The sequence below is a fragment of the Eriocheir sinensis genome, unplaced genomic scaffold (genome assembly GCF_024679095.1).
Source record: "Eriocheir sinensis breed Jianghai 21 unplaced genomic scaffold, ASM2467909v1 Scaffold495, whole genome shotgun sequence".
Lineage (NCBI taxonomy): Eukaryota > Metazoa > Arthropoda > Malacostraca > Decapoda > Varunidae > Eriocheir > Eriocheir sinensis.
The window spans coordinates 205,942-224,908 of record NW_026111826.1 but is presented as its reverse complement, the minus strand read 5'-3'; the positions used below and the strand labels follow the sequence as shown (position 1 = coordinate 224,908).

General features: G+C 41.1%; 1 protein-coding gene across 49 annotated transcripts in view; it reads left to right on the top strand.

Moving 5' to 3' along the window:
• Positions 1-18,967, top strand: part of LOC126992604 (rRNA/tRNA 2'-O-methyltransferase fibrillarin-like protein 1) — a 117,188-nt gene that overhangs the window by 67,963 nt on the left and 30,258 nt on the right. For 37 of the 49 annotated variants that reach the window (XR_007746730.1, XR_007746724.1, XR_007746726.1 and 34 more), the window contains one exon: positions 124-240. The exons of the other annotated variants lie outside the window; for them this stretch is intronic. The gene's annotated coding sequence lies outside the window, so the exon portion shown is untranslated. The remainder of the gene's footprint in view (positions 1-123; positions 241-18,967) is intronic. 49 annotated transcript variants of the gene reach the window in all.

Sequence of the window (18,967 nt, the reverse complement as noted above, 5' to 3'; positions counted from 1 at the left end):
GAGAGAGAGTATCAATTAATTATCTTAATTATACAGCCCTTGATAGAGAGAGAGATTTCATAATATATTATCCCATGCTGTCTTTCCCGGTACAAGACTTTGAGAGTGGACACATATTTGCAGGTTGGTGTAGCAGTGCCGGGAGGTTCCATAACACAGGGCACTCCTCACCTCAACAATAGTCTCTTCACCGACAAGTAATTCTTCACCAACAAGCTTTTCAGCAGCTTGGAGAAATAGGTAAGCTTTCTCTACTCATTTCCTGCCCTGCCTTCATTACCCCCGCCAGAAGCCCCCAAAGGGTGAACCCGTTATATTGAGCTGTAAAATGTTCAGCAGCTCACTTAGTAACCCAGTGTGTTGTAAAATGTTCAGTACATCCCCTTGCTTAGAGGGAAAGGCCTTTTAACCCAGTGGTGGTGGTGGTAGCAGCGGGGATCATGTTTCTTAATGGTCCCCCAAGCGAGAAAAATGAGAAAAAAATCATCCCTCACACAAACCATTTCATAATACATATCAAAGCATTTGTGATCAGTTTACACATCATCTATTTTGGGGGGTTTAAATCATGGCACAAATTTGGCCCGTTGCTGCTACACGGTAAAGCCACAAATTTGGCCCGTTGCTGCTACACGGTAAAGCCACAAATTTGGCCTGTCGCTGCTACCGGATTAAGCATAGGGTGCATGATATATGTTTGCCAAAGTGCTTACTACACACTGGATATATATTATGCATGCAAAATTGGTTTTGCTTTATAATATAGTTAGATTAATTTGATTTATTTATTCAGCCCTTGACAGAGAGGAAAGTAATATTTCTTATTGTACAAGGGACTTACCACAGACATGTCGCCAACCTGATTTTGTATAAGTTTAAACCCAGGAATAAGTCACCTCCAATCCTGGCATCAAAGTTCCTTAAGCCCCTAACTCACTCACCGGTGCTAATGCAGGAGTCAAGTCATCATTATACAGTAAATATTGGTGTGAAAAAGACTCCTGATATTGGCCGCATCATGTGTGGAAATACATATTAAAAGGAAGCCTAGCCAGCAGGGAAGGAGGAGGCTCACTACATGGTTTGGTCTCAAAAGCTAACAGGCTATATTTTCACCTGCAAGGGTAGATATATTTTTCTGCTTACTTTTTGCCTTATTTTACAGCCTTTGACAGAGAGGAAAGTAATACACATAAACTGATCACAAATGCTTTGATATATAATATGAAATGGTTTGTGTGAGGGTGATTTTTTCTCATTTTTCTTGCTTGGAGGGACCATTAAGAAACATGATCCCTGCCACCACCGGGTTAAGTTAAAGTTTTCTAAAGAAAGAATTGCTACATTACATTTGTAAGTCACTGACACAACAAAAACACGTCCTCACTCACCACCATCACTTTGTTGATGCGTCATGGACAGCGATATTAGGTAGGGTTAGATACACGGGAGCCAAGGTTCAGAGGAGCTGCTTCGTGCAGACTCCTATGTTCTTATGTCACTGGACGAGGTGGAAGGATGCTTGGGTGCCATAGTAGGGGTCAAAATGCAGTGTGTGTATTCCAGAGAAACGTTCCACTCACAGTGCTGGCTAGCTTCAGACTGAGGAGAAAGACAGCGTCTCCGCCATAGCAGGGCACGATAACAGAAAACCTTATTCCCGATAACCGATAACTGATAATGACAAACCTTAACAACTCCCTTCGCAGTATCAGAGATAGCCAATCGCGCTAAATTTCAAATGTCGCTATTGAATATGACAAGCTTTCAGCCATAAACTCAACATAATCATCATGTATTATATATGAAAACATGCAGAATTAAATGGTACACATAAAGAAACTCACTACGGCCAGGCCAAAACAACACCCCGCACTGTATCCGAGATCGCCACGCGCGCTAAATTTCAAATGTCGCTATTGAATATGACAAGCTTTCAGCCATAAACTCAACATAATCATCATGTATTATATATGAAAACATGCAGAATTACATGGTGCACATAAAGAAACTCACTACGGCCGGGCCAAAACAGCGCCCTCTGCTGTGTCCGAGATCGCCGCGCGCGCTAAATTTCAAATGTCGCTATTGAATATAACAAGCTTTCAGCCATAAACTCAACATAATCATCATGTATTATATATGAAAACATGCAGAATTAAATGGTGCACATAAAGAAACTCATTACGGCCGGGCCAAAACAGCGCCCTGCGCCGTTTCCGAGATCGCCACGCATGCCAAATTTCAAATGTCGCTATTGAATATAACAAGCTTTCAGCCATAAACTCAGCATAATCATCATGTATTTTATATGAAAACATGCAGAATTAAATGGTACACATAAAGAAACTCACTATGGCCGGGCCAAAACAACACCCCGCACCGTATCCGAGATCGCCATTCGCGCTAAATTTCAAATGTCGCTATTGAATATAACAAGGTTTCAGCCATAAACTCAACATAATCATCATGTATTATATATGAAAACATGCAGAATTACATGGTGCACATAAAGAAATTCACTACGGCCGGGCCAAAACAGTGCCCTGCGCCGTATCCGAGATCGCCACGCTCGCCAAATTTCAAATGTCGCTATTGAATATAACAAGCTTTCAGCCATAAACTCAGCATAATCATCATTTTTATATATGAAAACATGCAGAATTAAATGGTGCACATAAAGAAACTCACTACGGCCAGGCCAAAAGAACACCTCGCACCGTATCCGAGATCGCCTCGTGTGCCAAATTTCAAATGTCGCTATTGAATATAACAAGCTTTCAGCCATAAACTCAACATAATCATCATGTATTATATATGAAAACATGCAGAATTACATGGTGCACATAAAGAAACTCACTACGGCCGGGCCAAAACAGCGCCCTCTGCTGTGTCCGAGATCGCCGCGCGCTAAATTTCAAATGTCGCTATTGAATATAACAAGCTTTCAGCCATAAACTCAACATAATCATCATGTATTATATATGAAAACATGCAGAATTAAATGGTGCACATAAAGAAACTCACTACGGCCGGGCCAAAACAGCGCCCTGCGCCGTATCCGAGATCGCCACGCGCGCCAAATTTCAAATGTCGCTATTGAATATAACAAGCTTTCAGCCATAAACTCAGCATAATCATCATGTATTATATATGAAAACATGCAGAATTAAATGGTACACATAAAGAAACTCACTGCGGCCGGGCCAAAACAACGCCCCCAACCGTATCCGAGATCGCCATTCGCGCTAAATTTCAAATGTCGCTATTGAATATAACAAGGTTTCAGCCATAAACTCAACATAATCATCATGTATTATATATGAAAACATGCAGAATTACATGGTGCACATAAAGTAATTCACTACGGCCGGGCCAAAACAGTGCCCTGCGCCGTATCCGAGATCGCCACGCTCGCCAAATTTCAAATGTCGCTATTGAATATAACAAGCTTTCAGCCATAAACTCAGCATAATTATCATTTTTATATATGAAAACATGCAGAATTAAATGGTGCACATAAAGAAACTCACTACGGCCAGGCCAAAACAACACCTCGCACCGTATCCGAGATCGCCGCGTGCCAAATTTCAAATGTCGCTATTGAATATAACAAGGTTTCAGCCATAAACTCAACATAATCATCATGTATTATATATGAAAACATGCAGAATTACATGGTGCACATAAAGAAACTCACTACGGCCGGGCCAAAACAGCGCCCTCTGCTGTGTCCGAGATCGCCGCGCGCGCTAAATTTCAAATGTCGCTATTGAATATAACAAGCTTTCAGCCATAAACTCAACATAATCATCATGTATTATATATGAAAACATGCAGAATTACATGGTGCACATAAAGAAACTCACTACGGCCGGGCCAAAACAGCGCCCTCTGCTGTGTCCGAGATCGCCGCGCTAAATTTCAAATGTCGCTATTGAATATAACAAGCTTTCAGCCATAAACTCAACATAATCATCATGTATTATATATGAAAACATGCAAAATTAAATGGTGCACATAAAGAAACTCACTACGGCCGGGCCAAAACAGCGCCCTGCGCCGTATCCGAGATCGCACTGCTTATGTTGAGTTTATGGCTATTGAATATAACAAGCTTTCAGCCATAAAATCAAAATAATCCACATGTTATATATGAAAACATGCAGAATTACATGGTGCACATAAAGTAATTCACTACGGCCGGGCCAAAACAGTGCCCTGCGCCGTATCCGAGATCGCCACACTCGTCAAATTTCAAATGTCGCTATTGAATATAACAAGCTTTCAGCCATAAACTCAGCATAATTATCATGTATTATATATGAAAACATGCAGAATTACATGGTGCACATAAAGAAACTCACTACGGCCAGGCCAAAACAACACCTCGCACCGTATCCGAGATCGCCGCGTGTGCCAAATTTCAAATGTCGCTATTGAATATAACAAGGTTTCAGCCATAAACTCAACATAATCATCATGTATTATATATGAAAACATGCAGAATTACATGGTGCACATAAAGAAACTCACTACGGCCGGGCCAAAACAGCGCCCTCTGCTGTGTCCGAGATCGCCGCGCGCGCTAAATTTCAAATGTCGCTATTGAATATAACAAGCTTTCAGCCATAAACTCAACATAATCATCATGTATTATATGAAAACATGCAAAATTAAATGGTGCACATAAAGAAACTCACTACGGCCGGGCCAAAACAGCGCCCTGCGCCGTATCCGAGATCGCCACGCGTGCCAAATTTCAAATGTCGCTATTGAATATAACAAGCTTTCAGCCATAAACTCAGCATAATCATCATGTATTATATATGAAAACATGCAGAATTAAATGGTACACATAAAGAAACTCACTGCGGCCGGGCCAAAACAACGCCCCGCACCGTATCCGAGATCGCCATTCGCGCTAAATTTCAAATGTCGCTATTGAATATAACAAGGTTTCAGCCATAAACTCAACATAATCATCATGTATTATATATGAAAACATGCAGAATTACATGGTGCACATAAAGTAATTCACTACGGCCGGGCCAAAACAGTGCCCTGCGCCGTATCCGAGATCGCCACGCTCGCCAAATTTCAAATGTCGCTATTGAATATAACAAGCTTTCAGCCATAAACTCAGCATAATTATCATTTTTATATGAAAACATGCAGAATTAAATGGTGCACATAAAGAAACTCACTACGGCCTGGCCAAAACAACCCCTCGCACCGTATCCGAGATCGCCGCGTGTGCCAAATTTCAAATGTCGCTATTGAATATAACAAGGTTTCAGCCATAAACTCAACATAATCATCATGTATTATATATGAAAACATGCAGAATTACATGGTGCACATAAAGAAACTCACTACGGCCGGGCCAAAACAGCGCCCTCTGCTGTGTCCGAGATCGCCGCGCTAAATTTCAAATGTCGCTATTGAATATAACAAGCTTTCAGCCATAAACTCAACATAATCATCATGTATTATATATGAAAACATGCAGAATTAAATGGTGCACATAAAGAAACTCACTACGGCCGGGCCAAAACAGCGCCCTGCGCCGTATCCGAGATCGCCACGCGCGCCAAATTTCAAATGTCGCTATTGAATATAACAAGCTTTCAGCCATAAACTCAACATAATCATCATGTATTATATATGAAAACATGCAGAATTAAATGGTACACATAAAGAAACTCACTACGGCCGGGCCAAAACAACGCCCTGCACCGTATCCGAGATCGCCATTCGCGCTAAATTTCAAATGTCGCTATTGAATATAACAAGGTTTCAGCCATAAACTCAACATAATCATCATGTATTATATATGAAAACATGCAGAATTACATGGTGCACATAAAGTAATTCACTACGGCCGGGCCAAAACAGTGCCCTGCGCCGTATCCGAGATCGCCACGCTCGCCAAATTTCAAATGTCGCTATTGAATATAACAAGCTTTCAGCCATAAACTCAGCATAATTATCATTTTTATATATGAAAACATGCAGAATTAAATGGTGCACATAAAGAAACTCACTACGGCCAGGCCAAAACAACACCTCGCACCGTATCCGAGATCGCCGCGTGTGCCAAATTTCAAATGTCGCTATTGAATATAACAAGGTTTCAGCCATAAACTCAACATAATCATCATGTATTATATGAAAACATGCAGAATTACATGGTGCACATAAAGAAACTCACTACGGCCGGGCCAAAACAGCGCCCTCTGCTGTGTCCGAGATCGCCGCGCGCGCTAAATTTCAAATGTCGCTATTGAATATAACAAGCTTTCAGCCATAAACTCAACATAATCATCATGTATTATATGAAAACATGCAGAATTAAATGGTGCACATAAAGAAACTCACTACGGCCGGGCCAAAACAGCGCCCTGCGCCGTATCCGAGATCGCCACGCGCGCCAAATTTCAAATGTCGCTATTGAATATAACAAGCTTTCAGCCATAAACTCAACATAATCATCATGTATTATATATGAAAACATGCAGAATTAAATGGTGCACATAAAGAAACTCACTACGGCCGGGCCAAAACAACGCTCCGCGCTGTATCCGGGATCGCCACGCACGCCAAATTTAAAATGTTGCTATTGAATATAACAAGTTTTTAGCCATAAACTCAACATAATCATCATGTATTATATATGAAAACATGCAGAATTAAATGGTGCACATAAAGAAACTCACTACGGCCAGGCCAAAACAACACCTCGCACCGTATCCGAGATCGCCGCGTGTGCCAAATTTCAAATGTCGCTATTGAATATAACAAGGTTTCAGCCATAAACTCAACATAATCATCATGTATTATATATGAAAACATGCAGAATTACATGGTGCACATAAAGAAACTCACTACGGCCGGGCCAAAACAGCGCCCCGAGCCGTATCCGAGATCGCCACGCTCTCCAAATTTCAAATGTCGCTATTGAATATAACAAGCTTTCAGCCATAAACTCAACATAATCATCATGTATTATATATGAAAACATGCAGAATTAAATGGTGCACATAAAGAAACTCACTACGGCCTGGCCAAAACACCTCCATCTGCTGTTTCCGAGATCGCCGCGTGTGCCAAATTTCAAATGTCGCTATTGAATATAACAAGCTTTCAGCCATAAACTCAACATAATCATCATGTATTATATATGAAAACATGCAGAATTAAATGGTGCACATAAAGAAACTCACTACGGCCGGGCCAAAACAGCGCCCTCTGCTGTGTCCGAGATCGCCACGCGCGCTAAATTTCAAATGTCGCTATTGAATATAACAAGCTTTCAGCCATAAACTCAACATAATCATCATGTATTATATATGAAAACATGCAGAATTAAATGGTACACATAAAGAAACTCACTGCGGCCGGGCCAAAACAACGCCCCGCACCGTATCCGAGATCGCCATTCGCGCTAAATTTCAAATGTCGCTATTGAATATAACAAGGTTTCAGCCATAAACTCAACATAATCATCATGTATTATATATGAAAACATGCAGAATTACATGGTGCACATAAAGAAATTCACTACGGCCGGGCCAAAACAGTGCCCTGCGCCGTATCCGAGATCGCCACGCTCGTCAAATTTCAAATGTCGCTATTGAATATAACAAGCTTTCAGCCATAAACTCATCATAATAATCATTTTTATATGAAAACATGCAGAATTAAATGGTGCACATAAAGAAACTCACTACGGCCAGGCCAAAACAACACCTCGCACCGTATCCGAGATCGCCGCGTGTGCCAAATTTCAAATGTCGCTATTGAATATAACAAGCTTTCAGCCATAAACTCAACATAATCATCATGTATTATATATGAAAACATGCAGAATTACATGGTGCACATAAAGAAACTCACTACGGCCGGGCCAAAACAGCGCCCTCTGCTGTGTCCGAGATCGCCGCGCTCGCCAAATTTCAAATGTCGCTATTGAATATAACAAGCTTTCAGCCATAAACTCAACATAATCATCATGTATTATATGAAAACATGCAGAATTAAATGGTGCACATAAAGAAACTCACTACGGCCGGGCCAAAACAGCGCCCTGCGCCGTATCCGAGATCGCCACGCGCGCCAAATTTCAAATGTCGCTATTGAATATAACAAGCTTTCAGCCATAAACTCAGCATAATCATCATGTATTATATATGAAAACATGCAGAATTAAATGGTACACATAAAGAAACTCACTGCGGCCGGGCCAAAACATCGCCCACAGCAGTCTCCGAGATCGCCATTCGCGCTAAATTTCAAATGTCGCTATTGAATATAACAAGGTTTCAGCCATAAACTCAACATAATCATCATGTATTATATATGAAAACATGCAGAATTACATGGTGCACATAAAGAAATTCACTACGGCCGGGCCAAAACAGTGCCCTGCGCCGTATCCGAGATCGCCACGCTCGCCAAATTTCAAATGTCGCTATTGAATATAACAAGCTTTCAGCCATAAACTCAGCATAATTATCATTTTTATATATGAAAACATGCAGAATTAAATGGTGCACATAAAGAAACTCACTACGGCCAGGCCAAAACAACACCTCGCACCGTATCCGAGATCGCCGCGTGTGCCAAATTTCAAATGTCGCTATTGAATATAACAAGGTTTCAGCCATAAACTCAACATAATCATCATGTATTATATATGAAAACATGCAGAATTACATGGTGCACATAAAGAAACTCACTACGGCCGGGCCAAAACAGCGCCCTCTGCTGTGTCCGAGATCGCCGCGCGCGCTAAATTTCAAATGTCGCTATTGAATATAACAAGCTTTCAGCCATAAACTCAACATAATCATCATGTATTATATGAAAACATGCAGAATTAAATGGTGCACATAAAGAAACTCACTACGGCCGGGCCAAAACAGCGCCCTCTGCTGTGTCCGAGATCGCCGCGCGCTCTAAATTTCAAATGTCGCTATTGAATATAACAAGCTTTCAGCCATAAACTCAACATAATCATCATGTATTATATATGAAAACATGCAGAATTAAATGGTGCACATAAAGAAACTCACTACGGCCGGGCCAAAACAGCGCCCTGCGCCGTATCCGAGATCGCCACGCGCGCCAAATTTCAAATGTTGCTATTGAATATAACAAGCTTTCAGCCATAAACTCAGCATAATCATCATGTATTATATATGAAAACATGCAGAATTAAATGGTACACATAAAGAAACTCACTACGGCCGGGCCAAAACAACACCCCGCACCGTATCCGAGATCGCCATTCGCGCTAAATTTCAAATGTCGCTATTGAATATAACAAGGTTTCAGCCATAAACTCAACATAATCATCATGTATTATATATGAAAACATGCAGAATTACATGGTGCACATAAAGAAATTCACTACGGCCGGGCCAAAACAGTGCCCTGCGCCGTATCCGAGATCGCCACGCTCGCCAAATTTCAAATGTCGCTATTGAATATAACAAGCTTTCAGCCATAAACTCAGCATAATCATCATTTTTATATGAAAACATGCAGAATTAAATGGTGCACATAAAGAAACTCACTACGGCCCGGCCAAAAGAACACCTCGCACCGTATCCGAGATCGCCGCGTGTGCCAAATTTCAAATGTCGCTATTGAATATAACAAGCTTTCAGCCATAAACTCAACATAATCATCATGTATTATATATGAAAACATGCAGAATTACATGGTGCACATAAAGAAACTCACTACGGCCGGGCCAAAACAGCGCCCTCTGCTGTGTCCGAGATCGCCGCGCGCGCTAAATTTCAAATGTCGCTATTGAATATAACAAGCTTTCAGCCATAAACTCAACATAATCATCATGTATTATATGAAAACATGCAGAATTAAATGGTGCACATAAAGAAACTCACTACGGCCGGGCCAAAACAGCGCCCAGCGCCGTATCCGAGATCGCCAATCGCGCAAAATTTCAAATGTCGCTATTGAATATAACAAGCTTTCAGCCATAAACTCAGCATAATCATCATGTATTATATATGAAAACATGCAGAATTAAATGGTACACATAAAGAAACTCACTGCGGCCGGGCCAAAACAACGCCCCGCACCGTATCCGAGATCGCCATTCGCGCTAAATTTCAAATGTCGCTATTGAATATAACAAGGTTTCAGCCATAAACTCAACATAATCATCATGTATTATATATGAAAACATGCAGAATTACATGGTGCACATAAAGTAATTCACTACGGCCGGCCAAAACAGTGCCCTGCGCCGTATCCGAGATCGCCACGCTCGTCAAATTTCAAATGTCGCTATTGAATATAACAAGCTTTCAGCCATAAACTCAGCATAATTATCATTTTTATATATGAAAACATGCAGAATTAAATGGTGCACATAAAGAAACTCACTACGGCCAGGCCAAAACAACACCTCGCACCGTATCCGAGATCGCCGCGTGTGCCAAATTTCAAATGTCGCTATTGAATATAACAAGGTTTCAGCCATAAACTCAACATAATCATCATGTATTATATATGAAAACATGCAGAATTACATGGTGCACATAAAGAAACTCACTACGGCCGGGCCAAAACAGCGCCCTCTGCTGTGTCCGAGATCGCCGCGCGCTAAATTTCAAATGTCGCTATTGAATATAACAAGCTTTCAGCCATAAACTCAACATAATCATCATGTATTATATATGAAAACATGCAGAATTAAATGGTGCACATAAAGAAACTCACTACGGCCGGGCCAAAACAGCGCCCTGCGCCGTATCCGAGATCGCCACGCGCGTCAAATTTCAAATGTCGCTATTGAATATAACAAGCTTTCAGCCATAAACTCAGCATAATCATCATGTATTATATATGAAAACATGCAGAATTAAATGGTACACATAAAGAAACTCACTGCGGCCGGGCCAAAACAACGCCCCGCACCGTATCCGAGATCGCCGCGTGTGCCAAATTTCAAATGTCGCTATTGAATATAACAAGGTTTCAGCCATAAACTCAACATAATCATCATGTATTATATATGAAAACATGCAGAATTACATGGTGCACATAAAGAAATTCACTACGGCCGGGCCAAAACAGTGCCCTGCGCCGTATCCGAGATCGCCACTCGCGCAAATTTCAAATGTCGCTATTGAATATAACAAGCTTTCAGCCATAAACTCAGCATAATCATCATTTATATATATGAAAACATGCAGAATTAAATGGTGCACATAAAGAAACTCACTACGGCCAGGCCAAAACAACACCTCGCACCGTATCCGAGATCGCCGCGTGTGCCAAATTTCAAATGTCGCTATTGAATATAACAAGCTTTCAGCCATAAACTCAACATAATCATCATGTATTATATATGAAAACATGCAGAATTACATGGTGCACATAAAGAAACTCACTACGGCCGGGCCAAAACAGCGCCCTCTGCTGTGTCCGAGATCGCCGCGCTAAATTTCAAATGTCGCTATTGAATATAACAAGCTTTCAGCCATAAACTCAACATAATCATCATGTATTATATATGAAAACATGCAGAATTAAATGGTGCACATAAAGAAACTCACTACGGCCGGGCCAAAACAGCGCCCTGCGCCGTATCCGAGATCGCCACGCGCGCCAAATTTCAAATGTCGCTATTGAATATAACAAGCTTTCAGCCATAAACTCAGCATAATCATCATGTATTATATATGAAAACATGCAGAATTAAATGGTACACATAAAGAAACTCACTACGGCCGGGCCAAAACACCTCCCAGCGCCGTATCCGAGATCGCCATTCGCGCTAAATTTCAAATGTCGCTATTGAATATAACAAGGTTTCAGCCATAAACTCAACATAATCATCATGTATTATATATGAAAACATGCAGAATTACATGGTGCACATAAAGAAATTCACTACGGCCGGGCCAAAACAGTGCCCTGCGCCGTATCCGAGATCGCCACGCTCGCCAAATTTCAAATGTCGCTATTGAATATAACAAGCTTTCAGCCATAAACTCAGCATAATCATCATTTTTATATATGAAAACATGCAGAATTAAATGGTGCACATAAAGAAACTCACTACGGCCAGGCCAAAACAACACCTCGCACCGTATCCGAGATCGCCGCGTGTGCCAAATTTCAAATGTCGCTATTGAATATAACAAGCTTTCAGCCATAAACTCAACATAATCATCATGTATTATATATGAAAACATGCAGAATTACATGGTGCACATAAAGAAACTCACTACGGCCGGGCCAAAACAGCGCCCTCTGCTGTGTCCGAGATCGCCGCGCGCTAAATTTCAAATGTCGCTATTGAATATAACAAGCTTTCAGCCATAAACTCAACATAATCATCATGTATTATATATGAAAACATGCAGAATTAAATGGTGCACATAAAGAAACTCACTACGGCCGGGCCAAAACAGCGCCCTGCGCCGTATCCGAGATCGCCACGCGCTCCAAATTTCAAATGTCGCTATTGAATATAACAAGCTTTCAGCCATAAACTCAACATAATCATCATGTATTATATATGAAAACATGCAGAATTAAATGGTACACATAAAGAAACTCACTACGGCCGGGCCAAAACAGCGCCCTCTGCTGTATCCGAGATCGCCATTCGCGCTAAATTTCAAATGTCGCTATTGAATATAACAAGGTTTCAGCCATAAACTCAACATAATCATCATGTATTATATATGAAAACATGCAGAATTACATGGTGCACATAAAATTCACTACGGCCGGGCCAAAACAGTGCCCTCTGCCGTATCCGAGATCGCCACGCGCCAAATTTCAAATGTCGCTATTGAATATAACAAGCTTTCAGCCATAAACTCATCATAATCATCATTTATATATGAAAACATGCAGAATTAAATGGTGCACATAAAGAAACTCACTACGGCCAGGCCAAAACAACACCACGCACCGTATCCGAGATCGCCGCGAGCGCCAAATTTCAAATGTCGCTATTGAATATAACAAGCTTTCAGCCATAAACTCAACATAATCATCATGTATTATATATGAAAACATGCAGAATTACATGGTGCACATAAAGAAACTCACTACGGCCGGGCCAAAACAGCGCCCTCTGCTGTGTCCGAGATCGCAGCTCCACCTAAATTTCAAATGTCGCTATTGAATATAACAAGCTTTCAGCCATAAACTCAACATAATCATCATGTATTATATATGAAAACATGCAGAATTAAATGGTGCACATAAAGAAACTCACTACGGCCGGGCCAAAACAGCGCCCTGCGCCGTATCCGAGATCGCCACGCGCGCCAAATTTCAAATGTCGCTATTGAATATAACAAGCTTTCAGCCATAAACTCAGCATAATCATCATGTATTATATGAAAACATGCAGAATTAAATGGTACACATAAAGAAACTCACTGCGGCCGGGCCAAAACAACGCCCCGCACCGTATCCGAGATCGCCATTCGCGCTAAATTTCAAATGTCGCTATTGAATATAACAAGGTTTCAGCCATAAACTCAACATAATCATCATGTATTATATATGAAAACATGCAGAATTACATGGTGCACATAAAGAAATTCACTACGGCCGGGCCAAAACAGTGCCCTGCGCCGTATCCGAGATCGCCACGCTCGCCAAATTTCAAATGTCGCTATTGAATATAACAAGCTTTCAGCCATAAACTCAGCATAATCATCATTTTTATATATGAAAACATGCAGAATTAAATGGTGCACATAAAGAAACTCACTACGGCCAGGCCAAAACAACACCTCGCACCGTATCCGAGATCGCCGCGTGTGCCAAATTTCAAATGTCGCTATTGAATATAACAAGCTTTCAGCCATAAACTCAACATAATCATCATGTATTATATATGAAAACATGCAGAATTACATGGTGCACATAAAGAAACTCACTACGGCCGGGCCAAAACAGCGCCCTCTGCTGTGTCCGAGATCGCCTCGCGCGCTAAATTTCAAATGTCGCTATTGAATATAACAAGCTTTCAGCCATAAACTCAACATAATCATCATGTATTATATATGAAAACATGCAGAATTAAATGGTGCACATAAAGAAACTCACTACGGCCGGGCCAAAACAGCGCCCTCTGCTGTGTCCGAGATCGCCGCGCGCTCTAAATTTCAAATGTCGCTATTGAATATAACAAGCTTTCAGCCATAAACTCAACATAATCATCATGTATTATATATGAAAACATGCAGAATTAAATGGTACACATAAAGAAACTCACTACGGCCGGGCCAAAACAGCGCCCTGCGCCGTATCCGAGATCGCCACGCGCGCCAAATTTCAAATGTTGCTATTGAATATAACAAGCTTTCAGCCATAAACTCAGCATAATCATCATGTATTATATATGAAAACATGCAGAATTAAATGGTACACATAAAGAAACTCACTACGGCCGGGCCAAAACAACACCCCGCACCGTATCCGAGATCGCCATTCGCGCTAAATTTCAAATGTCGCTATTGAATATAACAAGGTTTCAGCCATAAACTCAACATAATCATCATGTATTATATATGAAAACATGCAGAATTACATGGTGCACATAAAGAAATTCACTACGGCCGGGCCAAAACAGTGCCCTGCGCCGTATCCGAGATCGCCACGCTCGCCAAATTTCAAATGTCGCTATTGAATATAACAAGCTTTCAGCCATAAACTCAGCATAATCATCATTTTTATATATGAAAACATGCAGAATTAAATGGTGCACATAAAGAAACTCACTACGGCCAGGCCAAAAGAACACCTCGCACCGTATCCGAGATCGCCGCGTGTGCCAAATTTCAAATGTCGCTATTGAATATAACAAGCTTTCAGCCATAAACTCAACATAATCATCATGTATTATATATGAAAACATGCAGAATTACATGGTGCACATAAAGAAACTCACTACGGCCGGGCCAAAACAGCGCCCTCTGCTGTGTCCGAGATCGCCGCGCGCGCTAAATTTCAAATGTCGCTATTGAATATAACAAGCTTTCAGCCATAAACTCAACATAATCATCATGTATTATATATGAAAACATGCAGAATTAAATGGTGCACATAAAGAAACTCACTACGGCCGGGCCAAAACAGCGCCCTGCGCCGTATCCGAGATCGCCATTCGCGCTAAATTTCAAATGTCGCTATTGAATATAACAAGCTTTCAGCCATAAACTCAGCATAATCATCATGTATTATATATGAAAACATGCAGAATTAAATGGTACACATAAAGAAACTCACTGCGGCCGGGCCAAAACAACGCCCCGCACCGTATCCGAGATCGCCATTCGCGCTAAATTTCAAATGCCGCTATTGAATATAACAAGGTTTCAGCCATAAACTCAACATAATCATCATGTATTATATATGAAAACATGCAGAATTACATGGTGCACATAAAGTAATTCACTACGGCCGGGCCAAAACAGTGCCCTGCGCCGTATCCGAGATCGCCACACTCGTCAAATTTCAAATGTCGCTATTGAATATAACAAGCTTTCAGCCATAAACTCAGCATAATTATCATTTTTATATATGAAAACATGCAGAATTAAATGGTGCACATAAAGAAACTCACTACGGCCAGGCCAAAACAACACCTCGCACCGTATCCGAGATCGCCGCGTGTGCCAAATTTCAAATGTCGCTATTGAATATAACAAGGTTTCAGCCATAAACTCAACATAATCATCATGTATTATATATGAAAACATGCAGAATTACATGGTGCACATAAAGAAACTCACTACGGCCGGGCCAAAACAGCGCCCTCTGCTGTGTCCGAGATCGCCGCGCGCTAAATTTCAAATGTCGCTATTGAATATAACAAGCTTTCAGCCATAAACTCAACATAATCATCATGTATTATATATGAAAACATGCAGAATTAAATGGTGCACATAAAGAAACTCACTACGGCCGGGCCAAAACAGCGCCCTGCGCCGTATCCGAGATCGCCACGCGCGCCAAATTTCAAATGTTGCTATTGAATATAACAAGCTTTCAGCCATAAACTCAGCATAATCATCATGTATTATATATGAAAACATGTTGAATTAAATGGTACACAAAGAAACTCACTACGGCCGGGCCAAAACAACACCCCGCACCGTATCCGAGATCGCCAATAGCGCTAAATTTCAAATGTCGCTATTGAATATAACAAGGTTTCAGCCATAAACTCAACATAATCATCATGTATTATATATGAAAACATGCAGAATTACATGGTGCACATAAAGAAACTCACTACGGCCGGGCCAAAACAGTGCCCTGCGCCGTATCCGAGATCGCCACGCTCGCCAAATTTCAAATGTCGCTATTGAATATAACAAGCTTTCAGCCATAAACTCAGCATAATCATCATTTTTATATATGAAAACATGCAGAATTAAATGGTGCACATAAAGAAACTCACTACGGCCAGGCCAAAACAACACCTCGCACCGTATCCGAGATCGCCGCGTGTGCCAAATTTCAAATGTCGCTATCGAATATAACAAGCTTTCAGCCATAAACTCAACATAATCATCATGTATTATATATGAAAACATGCAGAATTACATGGTGCACATAAAGAAACTCACTACGGCCGGGCCAAAACAGCGCCCTCTGCTGTGTCCGAGATCGCCGCGCGCTAAATTTCAAATGTCGCTATTGAATATAACAAGCTTTCAGCCATAAACTCAGCATAATCATCATTTTTATATATGAAAACATGCAGAATTAAATGGTGCACATAAAGAAACTCACTACGGCCAGGCCAAAACAACACCTCGCACCGTATCCGAGATCGCCGCGTGTGCCAAATTTCAAATGTCGCTATCGAATATAACAAGCTTTCAGCCATAAACTCAACATAATCATCATGTATTATATATGAAAACATGCAGAATTAAATGGTGCACATAAAGAAACTCACTACGGCCGGGCCAAAACAGCGCCCTCTGCTGTGTCCGAGATCGCCGCGCGCGCTAAATTTCAAATGTCGCTATTGAATATAACAAGCTTTCAGCCATAAACTCAACATAATCATCATGTATTATATATGAAAACATGCAGAATTAAATGGTGCACATAAAGAAACTCACTACGGCCGGGCCAAAACAGCGCCCTCTGCTGTGTCCGAGATCGCCGCGCTCTAAATTTCAAATGTCGCTATTGAATATAACAAGCTTTCAGCCATAAACTCAACATAATCATCATGTATTATATATGAAAACATGCAGAATTAAATGGTGCACATAAAGAAACTCACTACGGCCGGGCCAAAACAGCGCCCTGCGCCGTATCCGAGATCGCCACGCGCCAAATTTCAAATGTTGCTATTGAATATAACAAGCTTTCAGCCATAAACTCAGCATAATCATCATGTATTATATATGAAAACATGCAGAATTAAATGGTACACATAAAGAAACTCACTACGGCCGGGCCAAAACACCCCCCCGCACCGTATCCGAGATCGCCATTCGCGCTAAATTTCAAATGTCGCTATTGAATATAACAAGGTTTCAGCCATAAACTCAACATAATCATCATGTATTATATATGAAAACATGCAGAATTACATGGTGCACAAAGAAATTCACTACGGCCGGGCCAAAACAGTGCCCTGCGCCGTATCCGAGATCGCCACGCTCGCCAAATTTCAAATGTCGCTATTGAATATAACAAGCTTTCAGCCATAAACTCAGCATAATCATCATTTTTATATATGAAAACATGCAGAATTAAATGGTGCACATAAAGAAACTCACTACGGCCAGGCCAAAAGAACACCTCGCACCGTATCCGAGATCGCCGCGTGTGCCAAATTTCAAATGTCGCTATTGAATATAACAAGCTTTCAGCCATAAACTCAACATAATCATCATGTATTATATATGAAAACATGCAGAATTACATGGTGCACATAAAGAAACTCACTACGGCCGGGCCAAAACAGCGCCCTCTGCTGTGTCCGAGATCGCCGCGCTAAATTTCAAATGTCGCTATTGAATATAACAAGCTTTCAGCCATAAACTCAACATAATCATCATGTATTATATATGAAAACATGCAGAATTAAATGGTGCACTTAAAGAAACTCACTCCGGCCGGGCCAAAACAGCGCCCTGCGCCGTATCCGAGATCGCCACGCGCGTCAAATTTCAAATGTCGCTATTGAATATAACAAGCTTTCAGCCATAAACTCAGCATAATCATCATGTATTATATATGAAAACATGCAGAATTAAATGCAGAACATAAAGATACTCACTTCGGCCGGGCCAAAACAACGCCCCGCACCGTATCCGAGATCGCCATTCGCGATAAATTTCAAATGTCGCTATTGAATATAACAAGGTTTCAGCCATAAACTCAACATAATCATCATGTATTATATATGAAAACATGCAGAATTACATGGTGCACATAAAGTAATTCACTACGGCCGGGCCAAAACAGTGCCCTGCGCCGTATCCGAGATCGCCACGCTCGTCAAATTTCAAATGTCGCTATTGAATATAACAAGCTTTCAGCCATAAACTCAGCATAATTATCATTTTTATATATGAAAACATGCAGAATTAAATGGTGCACATAAAGAAACTCACTACGGCCAGGCCAAAACAACACCTAGCACCGTATCCGAGATCGCCAGTCGCGCCAAATTTCAAATGTCGCTATTGAATATAACAAGGTTTCAGCCATAAACTCAACATAATCATCATGTATTATATATGAAAACATGCAGAATTACATGGTGCACATAAAGAAACTCACTACGGCCGGGCCAAAACAGCGCCCTCTGCTGTGTCCGAGATCGCGCGCGCTAAATTTCAAATGTCGCTATTGAATATAACAAGCTTTCAGCCATAAACTCAACATAATCATCATGTATTATATATGAAAACATGCAGAA